Here is a 14,448-nt window from a genome sequence, read left to right on the forward strand (position 1 = left end):
TCTCATGGCTTTTTTTTTTTAGCATTATCCATCTGATGACATTTTATGATAGCGTAAACAGAAATACATGTAGATTACACTTAAAATTACTCCCAACATGAAGGTGTATATCTAGTCTCTGAGATCTTTAAAATAGTAAATGAACTTTGTCACCACAAGCAAAGTGCCCTAAATCTCCCAGAACAAAAACTGTTCACTTTAAGGTCACTATGATCCTACAATGAACAAAAAAGCAGCAGTTCACTTTTATTATGAGGAGGCTTAAGAAAAATGCCCTCTGTGTGATGCTTGGATAGGCACACACTTTTTGTTCCACCTGACATTTAAGGGGTTTTCAGCAAATTGTTTCTGACTTGTCCGTAATGCCTGATTTTCTTATATTTAGTCCCACAACTCACCATCTAACAGTAAATGATAATTAGTAGAAGACCAAATACATACCAGGCACATAATGGGTACTCAATACATGTTTGTTGATTTAATGAATGACTGAAGACTTATAAGGTGGAAATGCCCAGAATTCAGTAAATGCCTGCAAAGAATCACCAAATTTAATTTCCTGAACCCAACAAAGGAGTATATATTTCATGAGAGTTCTTACAAGAAAGTCACAGGATCAAAACTATTTTAATATGACCCTAACATATGTTTGGCGAAGCAGAATAATCTGAAGCTCATTTAATTATTACATAACATGTAATCCTTGTTGAAAAACCTTTCCACTCATCCTGCCATTTTTACCTTCTTCTTATAATCTAGTGGTTCTCAACCAGGGGTGGTTTTTTTTCTCCCAGGGGACATTTGGCAATGTCTGGACACACTTTTGGTTGTTACAATAGGGACCATGAAAGCTGGGGAGCTACTGGCATCTAATGAGTAGAAACCAAGGCTGCTGTTCAACATTCTACAATGCACAGGACAAGCTCCCACAACACAGAATGATCTGGACTAAAATGCTAATAATCCCAAGGTTGAGAAACTTAATTTTAAAGAAAAAAGCTAGCAGCAATTATCTCAAACCCATAGTGCTAGGTGGTTGCCCAAATGAAAAGAATGTTTATGCATAACTTCTGGAAGAAAGAAAGTTATAAAAGATGATTGGATCTTGCTAAAAAGTTCTGTAGATCTGAGAAAAAAACAGAGTTTACAGAGAGAAGAGAAAGAAAATTGGATAAGATGGGCATTATTTCATCAAGATTAGCACAGAAAATGTCAGGAGATCTAAGTTGTTGCTGTAGTCTCAACAGTTCAGTTTACTCTATATTAAAATGGGTTTAATGACACACCTCCTGCATAGGCATATTTTCACAATCCAATGAACCTGTAATAATGATACTAATACTACTAGTATTACTATAAACTACAATTTATTGAGCAACTATTATGTGCCTTCCATACATTACTACTAATTTTCACAATTAACATCAAGGCAAGCATCATTATTCCCATTCGACAGAAGATATAATGGACTCAGAGAGTATTTGTACCATTTAAAGTTCACAGGTGGTAATAAGCAGACTAGTGGCAAAAACAAGACAGACTGTAGTCACCATACTTGAAAAACATCTGAGTAGTATGGCCCAAAGTCCAGGTTTTCTCAGGACAGTCCTGGTTTATGCTTGGTGTTTCTGTGTAATTATCAATAGCACCCAATTTCTTTCTTAAAAGTAATCGCCCTATATGAGATAATGGTCCCTGTCTTATCCCTTGTCTTTAAATCATTGTCGACATTCTCAAGGATGGTTGAATGGACATGTCTGACATGGATCTGAGCTATGTGCACATCTCATTTGGTTCTCTATATTTAAGCTACCTTAGGTGCTAATTAATTGCTTTTTCTGGCAATTTCATCATTTTTTCAACATGGCTGGTCCAAAGCAAATGGTTTGTTGGACTATCTCATAAGCTGTGGGAATCAGTAAATGGCCAACTTCTTTACCTCTCTAAATATTTTGCCCTTTCCACAGACTTAGATTTCAGCAACTAAACTAAGTGTAGTAGAACTGGTAAACCATTTTGACCATGTGTCAAATCAACAGTATATAATTCATTCATGGTGAATTATCAAGAAGATTAAAATAACGCAATGGATTACTTAGTTTATGTGGTCATTTATAATTACAATCATGATGTTTTAGAAAACCTTCTCCCTTCTTTCAGATTAGATGCCTCAAATCACCCCTCATAAAGGGGCTACAACCATGAAAATCCATTCCCTCCCCTTGCAATCCTCCCGTTCTCCAAGGCTCTCTCTTTCATGGGCATCAAAGCACCACGCAACACAGGAAGCCATCATAAGAAACATTGCTTCTCCCTGTTCAAATAGCAAGGCTCTGACCCTTAACAATACAACTTCTTGCTTCCTCTGTGTGCTTTATTTTCCCCTTTTATCTCTTGAGCCAATGGCAAGAATCTTTCTGCCACACAAAAATCTTCTTATTCCAAAGGAAACTTAATTTCTGTATAAATCAAGCACATATATTTAATATTCCATTCCCATCCAAGGGTCTTACACTAAAGCAACCATGGTACTTAATGATACATTAAATTATTTACTAGGAATAAAACACAAAATGAAAATGCCACTCTTGCCTATTTGTGACAGGAGAAAAAAAATAATATTTTCATCTTGGAACTCAAAGAATGCCCTCTGCTCTTAAATCTTTCTCCTTAAAATGATGTTGGAAAATAACATTCTTGAGGCAAAACTAATGAATAGTGACTACTTGTTTTAGTATTACACAAGATCTCCTATTCTTTCTAACGCTTATTTTTTAAATCTTTGCTGCAGCCCTTGTTTAAATTTCTTCCAACTTTATTGAGATATAATCAACATATAACATTGTGTAGGTTTAAGGTATAATGTATTGATTTATACATGTATATATTGCAAAATGATTACCACCATAGCATTAATATTGCAAGATGATTACCAGGTAGTGTTAACATTGCCATCACATCACATAACTACAATTTCTTTTTCGTGGTGAGAACATTTAAGAGCTACTCACTTAGCAACTTTCAAATATATAACACAGTATTGTTAACTATAGTCACCATGCTGTACATTATAGCCCAAGAACTTATTCATCTTATAACTGGAAGTTTGTATCTTTTGACCAATATCTCCCCATTTCTCTCACCCACAGCCCCTATCACTCTACTCTCTGCTTCTGTGAATTTCTTTTTTTTCAGTTTCCACAAGTAAGTGATATCATACAGTATTTGTCTCTGCTGCTTATTTTTAAATAGAATCTATCATGAAGCTTTTTAAAAGATAATATTTATTCTTAACTTAGAAAGATATAGTCAATACAGATACATATATATATATGTTTATATTAATATAGTCACTAAGAATAATAGATAAAATTTTCATTACCATGGTAGAAATTATAAAAATTGTTTTCAGGTTTTAAATATGCAAGATAGAGAACATATTAAATATAATGACTGAGTCAAATATACTAAGTATTTATTGTCCACATTATCTGGCCTGGCCTTATTTTTCTTTCATACTGCCTCCTAGCTCTTGTAATAACATAGCAGTCTAACTCAAACTTAATGGTTTTCACCCACAACAGTGCAGCTGGCTCAAAGCACATCATTTCTTATCCAACCTTGCTGCCAAAGTAGAGTTTTCTCATGCCAAAAATCACAGTATCAAACTGATTATAGATAATCCTACAGACAGTCCCTATGCTCCTCCATGATAATGGCCAGTCCTCACTCACAGGTGTGGAAAAATCATGGAATTCCACAACAATTTCTGTTGTTCACCAACCTCCTACTCTGAGCCCAGAGCAGGGCTCAGCGAACTTGGCCCGTGGGCCAAATCTAATCCACCACCTGTTTTGTAAAGTTTTACTGGAACACAGCCACACCTACATACTGTCTATGGTTACTTTAACTACAAAAACAGAATTGAGTAGGTGTGACAGAGACTTTGTGGCTCACAGAGCCTAAAATATTTACTATCTGCCCCTTTACAAAAAATGTTGCTGACCCATCATCCAGAGCACTGAGTTTTTAAGAGAACTCATCCAAGAATTAATACATTTTATCAAATCTGATTACAAGCGAATTTTTCACTTGCATCTTTGAGTTATATCTCTAGACCACAGGATCATTACATAAATTTAGTCTTAGACAAGTAACTGAGAAAGATTAAGCTGATCTTTACTGATTCTTTGTTCTTTCTCCATTACCTCTCCATCCCAGGCACTTACCCTGCAGCCCCCAATAAAACATCCCCTCCTTGGCAGGAGCACAGAGTTTTATTATAGCCCTATGATTGCCTTTAGTTTTAGTCATAGTTTTATTATTATCATCTAACATATTTATTGTTCAACAAGAATTTGTTAACTGAATTAATAAAAGAAAAACGTGGACCAGCATTTCCAAAACTATGTTGTGCAGAATGCTTGCCATCTTTGAAATGTACTTCATTAAAAGAATGGTCTTCTATTTAAAAAACGAAAAACTCCTATGGTCAAATAAATTTGGAAAACAACAATACACATTATGTTCTCCTTCAGAAGCACCATAATTCACAGTAGTATATTAAAGTTTGGGGGAGGAGGAGGCTGATGTTAACAAAATGGCAGAGTAGGCAGCTCCAAGCTCTTGTTCCCCCACAGAAACATCAAAAAGTAAATAGAAACTGTCAGAACTAATTTTGTCAGAGTTAACTCTAGAAAATAGTCAAAAGTTTGCTGTAACCAAGAGACTGCTGAACTAAGAAAAAGCTGATTTCAAATGGTAGGAAAATTTTGTGGCATTTTTTACTCACCCTTGCCGCATTCTGTCCCCAGCAGTGGTTTGGATTTTGAATTAGTGGTAACCTGCATTTTCAGTGTGGAACCCTGGTCCTTGATTCTGGAAGAGGCAGAACAAACATTATTCACAAATTATTTTGTCTGCCTATTCTAACCAATGTCTTCTACCAGAAGGACTAATGCAAGGCACTTGTATTAGTTTGCTAGGGCTGTCACAACAAAATATCACAGACTGGGTATCTTAAACAATAGAAATTTACTTTCTCACAGTTCTGGAGGCTGTAAGTCTGAGATCCAGGTGTCAGCGGGATTGGCGTCTCCTGAGGACTATCCGCCTGGGTTGCTAACAGCCACCTTCTCACTCTGTCCTCACATGGTCTTTTCTCTGTGCACACATATCCCTGGCATCTCTTTTCTCCTCTTTTCATAAGGACACCCTTTATATCAGATTAGGGCCTACCCTGATGACCTCATATAACCTTAATTACCTCTTTAAAGATCTTCTTTCCAAATTCAGATACATTCTGAAGTACTAGAGGTTAGTACTTCAACATATGAATGTGGAGGGGCGGACACAATTCAACCCATAACAGTGCGTACCTCTGTTCCACCTAACTGGGAACTCAGGATGAAAAAACAGCAAGTATTGATTGAAAACACTGCAAAAAAACACTAAAAACTTTCAGATACCTGGGGCAAAAGACTACAGTTGAAATAGACAATAGACCATCTAAGGCCTGAGAGCTAAAGCTGAGGAAATTTTCTTAGGGAAATTAGGAAATTCAAATCAGCCATGTACGCAGGGGGATTTTTGAAATCCATGTGCATTTTCAGGGCAAGATGCATCCTCAGAAAAGACCTGAGCAGGGCCTAAGATTTCACCTTAGGACGATCTGTAGCTTCAGTTCAAGACTGGCTAGGTATTGAAGGAATGCCCAGCACAGAGGCAATCTGCATACTGGGAGAGGTGTGTTTCATTTGTTTGTTTGTTTGTTTGGTTGGTTGATTTGTTAGCTCTTGGTGTTCACGGAAATCTCTGTCAAAACCCTCACTGAACACAAGCTGAGGAAAGGAGACTACAATGGCCACATGTGAGAAGGAATATAGTCTTTGTAAAAAGAGTTTGGGAAACAGATGGATTACTATATCCTTCAACAATCAAAACATCCTGCAAACTCTGGGGAAGGGAGAGAATCTGATATCCAGAGTTATCACATTATAATATTCAAATGTCCAGTTATCAACAAAAGTCACAAAGCATACAAAGTAACAGGAAAATATGTTCCATTCAAGGGAACAAAATAAATTAACAGAAATTATCACTGAGGAGATCCAGACATTACTAAACCAAGTCTTTAAAATAACTGTCTTAAATATGCTTAAAGGTCTAAAGAAAAACAAAACAAAGAATGAAAGGAAATCAGAAAAGTGATGGATGAAAAAAATGAGACTATCAATAAGGAGACAGAAAATATAAAGAAGAATCACACAGAAATTCTGGATCTGAAAAGTATAGTAATAGGAATGGAGAATTCACTAGAGGAGTTCAACAATAGATTTAAGCAGGAAGAAGAAAGAATCAGTAAACTTGAAGATGGGGCAATTGAATTACTGAGTCTGAGGGGCATAAAGGAAAAAGAATGAAGAAAACTGAACAGATGCTTTGCCCAAGAATAGTAGAATACACATTTGACTTAAGTTCACCAATGTGATACCACCAAATAGACCACCATATACATTCTGGAAGTTCAAGAAGGAGAAGAGGGACAGGAAGAGGTGGGAAGAACATTTGAATAGAGTATTTATTTATTTTTTAAAAGATTTTATTTATTTATTTGTCAGAAAGAGAGAGCAGGAGCAGGGGGGTGAGGCAGAGGGAGAAGCAGGCTCTCTGCTGAGCAGGGACAGGGAGCCTGATGAGGGACTCAATCCCAGGACCCTGGGATCATGACCTGAGCCAAAGGCAGATGCTTAACTGACTGAGCCACCCAGGCGTCCCTTGAATAGAGTATTTAAATAAACAGTGGCTCCCCAAACTTGATGAAAACATAAATCTACAAATCCAAAAACCTCAATGAACTCCAAGTAGGAAAACCCAAAGAGACCCACACTTCTGAGAACCTTCATAATCAAACTGTTGAAAGCCAAAGAGAGTGAGAGGATTTTTAAAACAGCAAGAGAAAAACAATTCATTATTTACATGGGATTCCCCAATAAGATTATTAACTTATTTTTCAGTGAAACCTTGGATGCCAGAAGGCAATAGAATGATATATTTTAAGTGTTGGAAGGAAAAAAATGTTAACGGGGAGCTTGGGAGCTGATATCCAACAAAACTGTCTCTCACAAATAAAGAAGAAATAAAGACATTTTCAGAGGAGCAAAAGCTGTAAGATTTCATTACAACCAGATCAACTCTATAAGAAGTGATGAAGGGAGTCCTTCAGGTTGAAATGAAAGGGCACTAGACAGTAACTCAAAACCTAATGAAATTAAAATTTCTGGTAAAGGTAAATACATGGGCAAATATAAAACAGTGTTATGGTAGTTTTTTGGTTTGTAACTCCACTTTTTATCTCCTCCAGGATTTAAGAGACAAATGCATTTAAAAGTTGTTAATCTATGCTATTGAGCACACAATGAATAAAGATACAATTTGTGACAACAGCATATAAAGGCAGGAGGATAGATTTGTATAGCAGTAGAGTTTCTGTATGTTATTGAAGTTAAGTTGGTATCAATTCATACTAAATTATTATTAATTTAGGGTGTTAAATGTCATCCCCATGGTAACCACAAAGAAAATATTTAAGAAGTATACAAAAAAGAAAAAAAGAGAATCAAAATGATTCACTGCAAAAAAGTCAACTAAACACAAAAGAGGGTAGTAATAGAGGAAATGAGGGACAAAAAAGCTGTAAGATATATAGAGATCACACATCAAATGGCAGATGTAAGTCATTCCTTATCAGTAATTACTTTCACTGTAAATGGACTAAATTCCCCAATCAAAAGACATAGACTGTAAGAATGGATAAAACAAAATATGATGCAAGTATATGTTATCTACAAGAGACTCACTTTAGATCCAAAGACACAAGTAGATTGACAGTGAAAAGATGGAAAAAGATATTCTATGCAAACAGTAACCAAAAGAGAACTGAGATGGTTATACTAACATCAGACAAAATATACTATAAGTAAAAAATCTCTTAAAAGAGACAAAGATTTACATTATATATTGAAAAAAGGGTCAAATAATCAAGATGATATAACAATTGTAAAAGTAAATGCACCAAATAATGGAGCCCCCAAAATACATGAAGAAAACCTTGACAGAAACAATGGGAGAAATAATACTTCTATAATAATAATTGGATACTTTAATACACCATTTTCAATAATGGATAGAGCATCTATACAGAGATCAGTAAGAAAATAGAGGACGTGAACCACACTATAAATCAACTAGACCTAACAAACAAATATAGAATGCTCCAGCCAACAACAGTAGAATTCCCCCTTCCTTCCTTCCTTCCTTCCTTCCTTCCTTCCTTCCTTCCCTTTCTTTTCTTTCTCTCTCTCTTTCTTTAACTTTAATTAACCAACACATAATACATCATTAGTTTCAGATGTAGTGTTCAACAATTCATCAGTTGTGTAAACACCCACCCAGTGCTCATCACATCTCGTACCCTCCTTAATGCCCATCACCCAGTTACCCCATCCCCCACCCACCTCCCATTCAGCAACCTTCAGTTTATTTCCCATAGTTAAGAGTCTCTCATGGTTTGTCTCCCTCTCTGATTTCTTCCTATCAGTTTTCCCTCCCTTCCCTTATGGTCCTCTGCACTGTTTCTTATGTTCCACATATTTGTGAAACCATATGATAAATCACATTCTTCTCAAGTGCACATGGAACATTCTCCAGGATAGACCTTACATTGAACCACAAAATAAATCTTAATGAATTTTAAAATATGAAAATCATAAAAATTATCTCTTCCAACCATAGTGCAATGAAGCTAAAAAACAATAATAAAAGGAAAACCAGAAAATTCTCAAATATTTCAAAATTAACACACTGTTAAACAACCAATGGGTCATTGGCATTTTTCAAGGAGCTGGAACAAACAATCCTAAAATATGTATGGAACCAGAGAAGACCCTGAATCACCAAGGGAATGCTGAAAAAGAAAAACAAAGCTGGGGGCATCATGTTGCCTGACTTCAAGCTATATTGCAAAGCTGTGATCACCAAGATAGCATGGTATTGGCACAAAAACAGACACATAGACAAATGAAAGAGAATAGAAACTCCAGAAATGGAGCCTCAACTCTATGGTCAACTAATCTTTGACACATCAGGAAAAAATATCCAATGAAAAAAAACCAGTCTCTTCAATAAGTGGTGCTGGGAAAATTGGACAGCTACATATAGAAGAATGAAACTAGACCATTCTCTTACACCATACACAAAGATAAACTCAAAATGGGTGAAAGACCTCAACGTGAGGCAGGAATCCATCAAAATCCTAGAGGAGAACATAGGCAGTAACCTCTTCAACCTCAGCCACAGCAACTTCTTTCAAGACACATCTTTAAAGGCAAGAGAAACAAAAGCAAAAATGAACTTGTGGGACTTCATCAAGATAAAAAGCTTCTGCACAGCAAAGGAACCAGTCAAAAAACTAAGAGGCAACCCACAGAACGAGAGAAGATATTTGCAAATGACATTACAAATAAAGGGCTGATATCCAAGATCTATAAAGAACTTCTCAAACTCAGTCCTCAAAAAACAAATAACCCAGTCAAAGAACAGGCAGAAGACATGAACAGACACTACTCCAAAGAAGACATACAAATGGCTAACAGACACAAGAAAAAATGTTCAACATCACTAGCCATTGGGGAAATACAAATCAAAACCACAATGAGATACCACCTTACACCAGTTAGAATGGCAAAAATTAACAAGACAGGAAACAACAAATGTTGGCGAGGATGTGGAGAAAGGGGAACGCTCTTACGCTGTTGGTGGGAATGCAAGCTGGTATAGCCACTCTGGAAAACAGTATGGAGGTTTCTCAAGATGTTAAAAATAGAGCCACTTTCTGACCCAGCAATTGCACTACTAGGTATTTACCCCAAAGATACAGATGTAGTGAAAAGAAGGACACATGCATCCCAAAGTTCATAGCAGCAATGTCCACAATGGCCAAACTGTGGAAGGAGCTGAGATGCCCTTCAACAGATGAATGGATAAAGAAGGTGTGGTACATATATACAATGGAATATTATTCAGCCATCAGAAAGGATGAATACCCACCATTTGCATCAACATGGATGGAAATGGAGGGGATTATGCTAAGTGAAGTAAGTCAAACAGAGAAAGACAATTATCATATGGTTTCACTCATATGTGGGACATACGCAATAGCATGGTGGTCCATAGGGGAAGGGAGGGAAATCTGAAATGGGAGAAATAAGAGAGGGAGACAAACCATGAGAGACTACGGACCCCAGGAAACAAACTGAGGGTTTCAGAGGGGAGGGAGGTGGAGGGATGGGGTAACAGGATGATGGGTACTAAGGAGGGCACATGTTGTGATGAGCACTGGGTGTTATACGCAACTAATGAATCATTGAATACTACATCAAAAACTAATGATGTACTATAGAGTGGCTAACTGAACATAAAAAAAAAAAACAACAAACCAATGGATCAAAGAAGAAATCACAAGGGAAATTAGAAATGAATGAAAACAAAAACACAATATACCAAAACTTACGGGATGCACTGAAGGCAGTGCTGAGAGGGAAATTTATAATTGAAATGCCTGCATTAAAAAAGAAGAAAGATCTTAAATCAATAACCTAATCCTGTATCTTGAGGAACCAGAAAAAAAAAAGAGCAAAATAACCCCATAGCTCTCCAAAATAGTAAATAATAGAGTGGAGAAAAAAATAGAAAAGCAATTAAGAGAATCAACAAGACCAAAAGTTGGTTCTTTTAAAAGATCAACAAAAATTACAGACCTTTAGGTAGACTGACAAAGAAAAAGAGAGATGACTCCAATAACTAAAATCAGAAATAAAAGTGGGTGCATTACTACTGAACTTGCAGAAATAAAAAGAATTATCAGAGATTATAAACAAATTAGGTAACCTAGATGAAATGGACAAATACCTAGAAACACAAAAATTACCTAAACTGGCTTAAGATGAAATAGAAAATCTCAACAGACTATAACAAGTAAAGAGATTGAATTAGTAATCAAAAACCTTCCAACAAAGAAAAATTCAGGATAAGATGGCTTTGCTGGTGAAGTCTTCCAAACATTTAAAGAAAAATTAACACCAATGCTTCTCAAAGTCTTCCAAGAATTAAAAAAAAAAAAAGGGAAACTTCCAAACTTGTTCTATAAGGCCGACATTACCCTGATATCAAAGCCAGAGAAAGACACCACAAGAAAAAATCACAGACCAATATCCTTCATGAATATAGATGCAAACATCCTCAAAAAAATATTAGCAAATAAAAGCAAATAAAAGGGGCACCTGGGTGGCTCAGTTGGTTAAGCGTCTGACTCTTGATCTCGGCTCAGGTCACGATCTCAGGGTTGTGGGGTCGAGCCCCACATTGGACTCCATGCTGGGCATGGAGCCTGCTTAGATTCTCTCCCTCTTCTACTGCCCTCCCTCCTATGCATGCTCTCTCACTTCCTCCAAAAAAATATTAGCAAAACAAATTCAACTGTTTGTTTTGAAGAGTCTGGTTTTTGTATGTTCATTTTTTTCTTTTTGATTTCACATATAAGAAATCATATGGTATTTGTCCTTCTCTATCTGATTTATTTTACTTAGCATAATACCCAACTAGGTTTCCACATTTCAAAAGAATGAAGTTGGACCTCTATAGCACACCACATACAAAAGTTATCTCAAAATGAATCAACAGCCTAAATATTAGAGCTGAAACCATTAAACTCTTAAAAGAAAACATAGGGGTAAATCTTCATGACCATGGATTTGACCATTGATTTTTTTTTGATGACATTAAAACACAAGCAACAAAAGAAAAAATAGGTAAGTTGGACTTCACCAAAACTAAAAAGTGTTGTGCACCAAAGCACATTATCAAGAGAGTAGAGACAACCTACTGCATGAGAGAAAATATTTGCAAATCATATATCTGATCAGGGTTTAATATCCACAACATATAAAGAACTCCTGCAACTCAACAACAGGAAGACACCCCACCCAATACAAAAATGGGCAAAGGACTTGAATAGACTTTTCTCCAAAATGATAGCTACTAATCACAAGAAAAGATACGCAATATCATTAGTCATTAGGGAAATGAAAATGAAAACTACAATAAGATACCCCTTCACACCTACTTGGATGACTATGAACAAAACACAGAAAATGAGTGTTGACAAAGATGTGGAGAAATTGGAATACTCAAACATTGCTGTGTTGCAATGTGAAATAGTGTAGCCACTGTACAAAACAGTATGACAGTTCCTTAAAAAGTTAAACACAGAATTAGCATATGACTCAGTAATTTCACTCCTGGGTATATATCCAAAGGAACTGAAAGTAGGAAGTCAAACACTTCATTGCAGCATTATCACAATAGCCAAAGGGTGAAAAAAATCCAAGTTTCCATTAACAGATGAATAAATAAACAAATTTTAGTATATACATACAATGATTATATAGTCATAAAAAGGAAAGAATTTCTGGTACATGCTTCAACATAAATGAACTTTGAAGGCATTATGTTAAGTGAAAGAAGCCAGAGACTAAGGACAAATATATGATTCCACTTAAATGAAGTATCTTGAATAGACAAATTCATAGAGACAGAAAGTAAATAAGAAGTTAACAGTGGCTGGAGAGAGAGGAGAATGGGGAGTTATTGCCTAATGGTTACAAAGTGTCTGTTTGAAGCGATGGAAAAATTTTGGAAATAGATAGTGGTTAATGGTTGCCTAAATTTGGAGAAACCTATACTAAAGAAACTTGTCTAACCTTATACAACAGTGTTTTCCAAACTTGTCTGACCTTAGTAGTTTTATTAATGGACTACAGTTAACATTTCAAGGAACGCTTTGGAAGACTGAAACAAAATACAAGTGACCTTGATTTTGAAAGGGAGAAGAAATTAACTGTAGAAACAATTCTCCCTTGTTAAAGTGCAGACCACTTCAGCAGAACTCAAATAGGGCTGGAGAGTGTGCATTTCCAACAAGCTCCCAGGTGGCGCTGATTCTGATCTTCCCACTACAGTTTGAGTACCAGGGGATAAAACAGTTGGATGCATTATTAATTGTGATCCTATTCTTTCTTACAGCCAATTTGATCAAATGATCCAAAAGTGAAGATGTTAATAGACAATAATTGATAACTCTGTTATTTCTCCCAAGTAGCATCACTGTAGTTTCACTTGGGCTACCAAGACAAGTGCCTTACTCCAAAGAAGATAATCTGAGAGAGTGATATATAGCAACAAAGAGGATCAGTATAGGATGCGGGTTGTCATCTTTGTGCTGGGGGTCAGGGAAGGGAGCCTTTCTTCCAAATATACTGAAAGTATCTGACATCTATTTACCATATACCAAATCTACCTCCATTTTATATTTGAATTATATACTTGAGTTATGGCAATTTCATTCTTCTCATAAGAATATGGCAAAAAGATTCAATGCGATCCCTATCAAAATACCAACAACATTTCTCACAGAACTAGAACAAATAATACTAAAATTTATATGGGACCACAAAAAATCCCAAATAGCAAAAGCAATCTTTAGAAAGAAGAACAAAGCTGGAGGTATCACAATCCCAGATTTCAAGATATACTACAAAGCTGTAGGAATCTAAACAGTATGGTATTGGCACAAAAAGAGATGCATAGATCAATGGAACAGAATAGAGAGCCCAGAAATAAACCCATGCTTATATGGTCAATTAATCTATGAGAAAGGAGACAAGAATATACAGTGAGGAAAAGAAAGTCTTTTCAATAAATGGTCCCGGGCAAACTGGACAGCTACATGCAAAAGAATGAAACCAGACCACTTTCTAATACCATACAAAAAAATTGACTTAAAATGTTTTTTTTTTGTTTTTGATTTTTTAAAAGATTTTATTTATTTATTTGACAGAGAGACAGCCAGCGAGAGAAGGAACACAAACAGGGGGAGTGGGAGAGGAAGAAGCAGGTTCCCAGGGAAGCAGGGAACCCGATGCGGGGCTCAATCCCAGGACCCTGGGATCACTCCCTGAGCTGAAGGCAGACGCTTAATGACTGAGCCACCCAGGTGCCCTGGGGAGGTTATATGATTTATCTATGGTGGCATGCTAGCAAGTTACTAGGCCAGAACTCAGGTTTAATTTCTGGGTCAGATTCCTTTCAGATTTTTTTTTTAAAGATTTTATTTATTTATTCGACAGAGACAGAGACAGCCAGCGAGAGAGGGAACGCAAGCAGGGGGAGTGGGAGAGGAAGAAGCAGGCTCATAGCGGAGGAGCCTGACGTGGGGCTCAATCCCATAACGCCGGGATCACGCCCTGAGCTGAAGGCAGACGCTTAACCGCTGTGCCACCCAGGTGCCCCTCCTTTTAGATTCTTAAAGGCACTTCTTCCTCTCCTTAAACT

At 36.5% G+C, this 14,448-nt stretch overlaps 2 protein-coding genes across 3 annotated transcripts in view; one reads left to right on the forward strand and one right to left on the reverse strand.

The window, feature by feature from the left end:
* The window catches only part of GLRA2 (glycine receptor alpha 2), a 174,540-nt gene that overhangs the window by 25,815 nt on the left and 134,277 nt on the right, over positions 1-14,448 (forward strand). The gene's annotated exons all lie outside the window — the stretch shown is intronic.
* Positions 4,793-14,448, reverse strand: part of FANCB (FA complementation group B) — a 275,840-nt gene continuing 266,184 nt past the window's right edge. The window contains exon 13 of the transcript XR_008958663.1: positions 4,793-4,878. The gene's annotated coding sequence lies outside the window, so the exon portion shown is untranslated. The remainder of the gene's footprint in view (positions 4,879-14,448) is intronic.

Source organism: Ursus arctos, chromosome X (genome assembly GCF_023065955.2).
Source record: "Ursus arctos isolate Adak ecotype North America chromosome X, UrsArc2.0, whole genome shotgun sequence".
Lineage (NCBI taxonomy): Eukaryota > Metazoa > Chordata > Mammalia > Carnivora > Ursidae > Ursus > Ursus arctos.